Source organism: Macaca nemestrina, chromosome 13 (assembly GCF_043159975.1).
Source record: "Macaca nemestrina isolate mMacNem1 chromosome 13, mMacNem.hap1, whole genome shotgun sequence".
In the NCBI taxonomy this organism is placed as follows: domain Eukaryota; kingdom Metazoa; phylum Chordata; class Mammalia; order Primates; family Cercopithecidae; genus Macaca; species Macaca nemestrina.
Genome location: NC_092137.1, coordinates 105427253 through 105433723, shown reverse-complemented (window position 1 = coordinate 105433723; position 6471 = coordinate 105427253). Strand labels below are relative to the sequence as shown.

Below are 6471 nucleotides of genomic sequence, written 5' to 3'. Positions count from 1 at the left end.
TTTCAACAAATGGTGCTAGATAATCACATGTGAAGGAATGCAACGGGGCCCTTATCTCACACCATATACAGAAATTAACTCAAAATGACTCAAGCACTTAAATGTAAGAGCTAAAACTATAATGTTCTTAGAAGAAAACAGGCATACATCTTTATGACCTTGGATTTGGTGGTTGATTCTTAGATGATACTAAAAGCACAAGCAAGAACAACAAAAAAAATAGGTACATTGGACCTCGTCAAAATTTAAAACTTTTAGACTGGGTGCAGTGGTTTACACCTGTAATCCCAGCACTTTGGAGGCTGAGGCAGGAGGATCTCTTGAGCCCAGGAGTTTGAGAGTTTGAGACCAGCCTGGGCAACATGGTGAGACCCTGTCTCTACAAAGAAAAAAAAAAATTACCTGGGTGTGGTGCACGCTTGTAGTCCCCGCTACTTGGGAGGCTGAGATGGGAGGATTGTTTGACCCCATGAAGCTGAGGCTACAGTGAGCCGAGATTGTGCCACTGCACTCCAGCCTGGGTGACAGAGCAAGACCCTGTCTCAGATAAATAAATAAATAAATAAATAAATAAATAAATAAATAAATAAAGATCTCTGGATCTTGCCTTCGGAGACTGACTCAACTAACTGGTCTGGGTGGGAGCCCAGCCATTTGTATTTTTTGAAAACTCCCCAAGTGATTTTATTGTGCAGCCAAGGTTGAGAATCACTGTATCATAGGATTGGTCTCCTAACTGGAAACAGTTTGCACCATCAGGTGTCACAGCAATCTGATAATAGTTAAGCTTTCCTCCTAGATTTTCTGATATTAGATGAGTCATGTTTACAAGTTTTTACCAAGAGACAAACTATCTTTCTGCCCTTACTTTCTCTCGTATACTATTCTAATCCCAGCACCCTTTGGAACTTCCACTGGGAGATGAATCTAGAAAGTAACTCTCTTGGCTACAACAGAGAGTAATGTTGGCCTGTTTGTGCCAGATCCAGCTGGTGTTAAGGGTGGGAGAGCACCTCTCTGAAATCCCCTCCTCTCCCGTCAGATTCAGTCCCCCATTTACATTACATACAATCATCACTATGGGTTTCTATTACCTTGCTAGGGCATTTGGAGGTGACATATATACCAACTATTAGTTTTGAACCGTGGTTCCCAAAGTGTGGACTGTAGGGGCACCTCAGCACACTCACGAGGTGTCATGGGATATTTAAATATTTTGAGGAAAACACAGTGACATCTGTCAGGCCCATGAAAACCATTGCCATTAAATTGTTTCAACGCAATTACTTAACAAGCAGAACTGGCCAGGCGTGGAGGCTCACGCCTATAATCCCAGCACTTTGGGAGGCCGAGGTGGGCGGATCACGAGGTCAGGAGTTCGAGACCAGCCTGACCAACATAGTGAAAACCTGTCTCTACGAAAAACACAAAAATTAGCCGGGCATGGTGGCATGCACCTGTAATCCCAGCTACTCAGGAGACTGAGGCAGGAGAATTGCTTGAACCTGGGAGGCGGAGGTTGCAGTAAGCCGAAATTGTGCCACTGCACTCCAGCCTGGGTGACAGAGTGAGACTCCATCTCGAAAAAAAAAAAAAAGAGAGAGAGAAACAGAACTGTCAGGTGTTTATTTTGGCTTAAAGTACTCTGTGAAGAAATTCCTGGTACGCTAAAGATGCCATGAACTGAGAGAGTTTGGGAACCTCTGCTTTAGAAGCTAGAGGTAGCATTCCTTGGGCACAGTACTGCCTTGGGGTCTGCAAATCCTTTCGATGGTGCATTTAGGTGTGGCAAGACAGCTCTTAGAGTGGGACCAGGTTATGTTTGGAGACAGAGGGAACTAGATTGAGCTGCCCAATAAAGACATGGCAGCCCAGCAGGGTGTAGTGACTCATGTCTGTAATCCTAGTGCTTTGGGAGGCTGAAGTGGGAGGATTGCTTGAGGCCAGGTGTTTGAGATCAGCCTGGGAAACAATAAGACCTCTACAAAAAAAACAAAAACAAAAACAAAAACATTAACCTCATGTGGTGGCATGTACCTGTAGTCCCAGCTACCTGGCAGGCTGAGGTAGGAGGATCACTGGAGCCCAGGAGGGTAATGCTACAGTGAGCCATGACTGTGCCACTGCACTCCAGCCCGGGTGACAGAAAGAGATCCTCTCTCAAAGATAAATTAAATAAATAAATAAATAAATATACAGTGGCCATGGCATCCCTAGAAAGACAAGGGCCTGGGAATGGGTAGAAGTCGAGGGAAATGAGAAGTGAGAGGGAGCCCTGGAGCTGGAACTGGGGGAGCAGGATGGCCTCTGAGAAGTTCCTGATGCGGTGTCACTGATGTGTCTGATGTCTGGTTGTAACTGTTTGCTGGGCTCATGTCATCCCTCATATCTGCTAGCTCCTTGCTAGTCAAAGTGTGGTCTGGGGATCAGCGGCATCAGCATCACTTGAGAACTTGTTAGAGATGCAGAATCTAGAGCCTTACCCAGGGACCAGAAACAGAACCTGCATTTTAACAAGCTCCCCAGGTGATTCTCACACACGCTGGCATTTGAGAAGCACTGGGCTAGTCGACAGGTTCTCAGGCATAGCTGATATTGAAATATCCAGGGAGCAGGCTTGGCATCAGAATGTTTAAAAGTCCTCCAGGTGTTTCTAAAGCCAGGTTTGAGGAATTACTCGGCTGATACAAATGTTTTGTGATAGTGTTTTGTGTGTGTGTGTGTGTGTGTGTGTTGGGGCGACTTCTGGGTCAGTTTGGCACCAACACAGGAAACAATTGAAATATGTGAGCCATGAGAGAGGTCAGGAGAGAAAAGAAATTAGTGACACGAGAGGTACTCCTCAGGTGTTAGGAAATAGGGTAGAGCAAACTGGGTTTTCCACCATATGTTGGATAGGGGTTCAAGTAAATTCTACTTAAAAATTACAAACAGGGTCTGGGCACGGTGGCTCATGCCTGTAATCCCAGCACTTTGAGAGATTGAGGTGGGCGGATCACAAGGTCAAGAGATCAAGACTGTTCTGGCCAACATGGTGAAACCCTGTCTCTACTAAAAATACAAAAATTAGCTGGGCGTGGTGGTGCGTGCCTGTAGTCCTGGCTACTCAGGAGGCTGAGGCAGGAGAATCGCTTGAACCTGGGAGGCAGAGGTTGCAGTGAGCCAACATCGTGCCACTGCACTCCAGCCTAGTGACAGAGTGAGACACTGTCTCAAAAAAGAAAAAAAAAAAAATACAAGCAGGATGATCCCAAGCCTGCAGGACTTGGAGACATCTAGGTGACTGACACTCAGTCACAAACATAATTGGTCACAAGGCTGATGAAATTCACAACAGACCTTCAGATGGTATGCACTCAAGTGATGTCCACAAGTCCGCCTAAAGAAATGCTATATTCAGACATTTAGCATCAATCTCCATCGAGCAAAGTTAGTCCAAAGCAGCGGGTTCCAAAAACACTTTCCTAAGACAAATTCTCTATTTGCCTTTAATATCAGTCATCCCAGCCCTCGGAATAGAGGAGCAAATGGTACCAGTGGTACCTTACCACAATGCGCCAAGGTATTATACTCTCATGCTCCATTTTCTCCCTCTGTCTACGTCACTATTAACTCATTGACTTCTGGTGCAGGCCCTCCTGGGAGAAAAAGTCTACTCTTATACCTTGGAGCAAGTTGCTCAGAGTAGGTATTGAGGATAAAATTTGGAAAGTTAGAAAAGCTATTAGGAGGAGATCCTTCTAGTTGAAAACACAGCCTGGCCAAGTCAATGATGCTATTTCATCTCCCCAGCCATGCAGGTTCACAGCTAAGGAAGACAATTTAGGCTTGGGCTAGAGGATGGGAAAGGCCAAAGTTACTGATGCCACAGCCCAGAGAGGTATTTCAGTAATCTGAGGGTGAGGACCACAAACCTGGTTCAGGGATGTTCAGTGTTGACAGCTGTGAGTGGATGCCTGGAGTTCTGGTGTGTTTTCTAGCACAATGATACCTGAGACTCTTGCATCATTGGGAATAATAAAATGGGAGTGGATAGATATGAAATTATGATAGCAATAAGCAATCAGCTAATAGCTTCATTGATGGGACAGATTAAATATGACTGCAAATTCTTTGTTCCAGGGTTGGGATATAGGCAGCATGTGTATTGGAACGCTGATAGTCTGAGGCCATGAAAAGTCCACCTGCAGTAGTGGTAGGAGGAACAAGCCTCACTTTCTTCAATGGGGGTCCCTGTGTGTGACTGCTGTCTTGATTCCGTGGGTGGCCAGTTCCATTCGTGTGGTTCTTTGGTCCACTTGACTCTGGGGTGGCTCTGTGATCGCTTGACCAATAGAATGTAGTGGAAATGATGTTGTAACCATTTCCAGCCTCTTCCAGTCTTAAGGAACTGCAGTTTTTATTAATACTTTCTGTCCCTTGGAATACTTGTTCTTGCCACCCAGCCATCATACAGTGAGAAATTCTAAGCTGCCCCATTAAGAGGCGCACACGGTGATAAACTGGGGTCTTGCATACAGCCCTGGCTGCACTCCTAGGTGACAACTAGTAGCAACTTGTCACCAGGTGAGTGAACCATTTAGGACTGCATCCTCCAGCCCCAGATGAGCAATGTGGAACAGAGTAAACCATCTCAGCTTAGCCCTGCTCAAATTGCAGAATTATGAGCAAAATAATCCATTAGGCTTTGGGCTGATTTGTTCCAGATTACTGGAACAGAATTTGGTACCAGAGTGAGGTGCTACAGCAATGAAGGCTTAAGACATGTGACTTTGGCTTTGGGTCTGAGTGGCAGGGGGAGCTTGGCAGGCATCAAGGAAACTGTTAAGGAGGGTTGAAGGATGGTGAGGAAAATAGTATGGGAAGCTAGAGGAAAAAATGATGCTTGGTGTGTAGTGGTGGGAAGTTTAGCAAAACTCACCTGAAGTAATGTGGGAAATTGTAAGAACTCAGAACGATTTAAGGGCATGTTTTATAGATCCTTTAAGAAACTTCTAGGGCTGGTCCCATGGAAGCCTCACACATAGTAGAGAAAGGCTGCCTTGAAAAGAAACACAAGTATGTTTTTGGTCTAATAAAATTGATTATAAATGGATAATGCAAAACATTTTAAAGAATTGTACTAGCTTACATTAGCAGATTTGGATCCAGTGATTGTTACATTCTGGTACCGAGCCCCTGAATTACTGCTTTAAGTAAGGCATTATACCAAAGCTATTGATATTTGGGCTATGGGGTGTATGTTTGAAGAATTACTAATGTCAAAACCAGTATTTCATGGTCGACAAGAGGACATCATAACTAGTAATCCTTGTCACCATGACTGGCTGGACAGAATACTCAATGTAATGGGATTTCCTGCAAATAAAGATTGGGAAGATGTAAAAAAGATGCCTGAACATTCAACATTAATGAAATATTTCAGAAGAAATAAGTATACTAAACTGCAGCCTTATCAAGTATATGGAAAAACACAAAGTTAAACCAGATAGTAAAGCATTCCACTTGGTTTAGAAGTTTCTTACCATGGACCCAATAAAGTGAATTACCTCAGAACAGATTCCCCATTTCTTAGAAGACCCACTTCCTACATCAGACATTTTTGCCGGTTATCAAATCCCTTACCCCAAATCAGAATTTTTAATGGAAGAAGAAGCTGATGACAAAGGAGACAAAAGGAACCACCACCAGCAGCAGGGCAATAACCACACGAATGGAACTGGCCACCCAGGAATCAAGACAACAGTCACACACAGAAGAAAGTGAGGCTTGTTCCTCCTACCACTACCTCAGGTGGACTTTTCATGGCCTCAGACTATCAGCGTTCCAACACACATACTGCCTATATCCCAACCCTGGACCAAGCACATCCCAGCCGAAGAGCAGCATGGGATATTCAGTTACCTCCCAGCAGGCTCCACAGTACTCACATCAGACACATGGGTGCTGATCTGCATCGGAATCTTGTCAATGCACTGTTGTGAATGCTGCAGGGCTAACTGCAGCTCTCCGTGGGAACCTGGTATGGGCCATGAGAACGTACTGTACAACCACACCTTCTCCGTAGCCAAGTTCCACCACTTTTCACAGATTGGGGTAGTGGCTTCCAGGCTGTACCTATTTTGGAGTTAGACCTGAAAAGAAAGTGCTAGCACAGTTTGTGTTGTGGATTTGCTACTTCCATAGTTAACTTGACATGGCTCAATACATTTTTTTTCAGTGACAGTCTGTAGACTGTCCAATACATTTTTTTTCAGTGACAGTCTGTAGCAGTTGAAGCTGAGACTGTGCTAGGGGCAAGCATTTGTCTTCATATGTCATGAATTCTTCCAGAGTAACAACATTATCTGACCAATAGTACACACACAGAAACAAGGTTTAACTGGTACTGAAAACACACAGTATGTGTTAGCTCAGTGAAATAACCAAGACTCAAAATGAGATTATTTTGGTACACTTTTCTTTTTAGTG

At 44.3% G+C, this 6471-nt stretch overlaps 1 pseudogene; it reads left to right on the top strand.

Annotated features, from left to right (window-relative positions):
• The first annotated feature begins 3552 nt into the window (after window positions 1-3552).
• LOC105472028 (cyclin-dependent kinase 8 pseudogene) lies at window positions 3553-6198 on the top strand (annotated as a pseudogene).
• The last annotated feature ends 273 nt before the right edge of the window (window positions 6199-6471 follow it).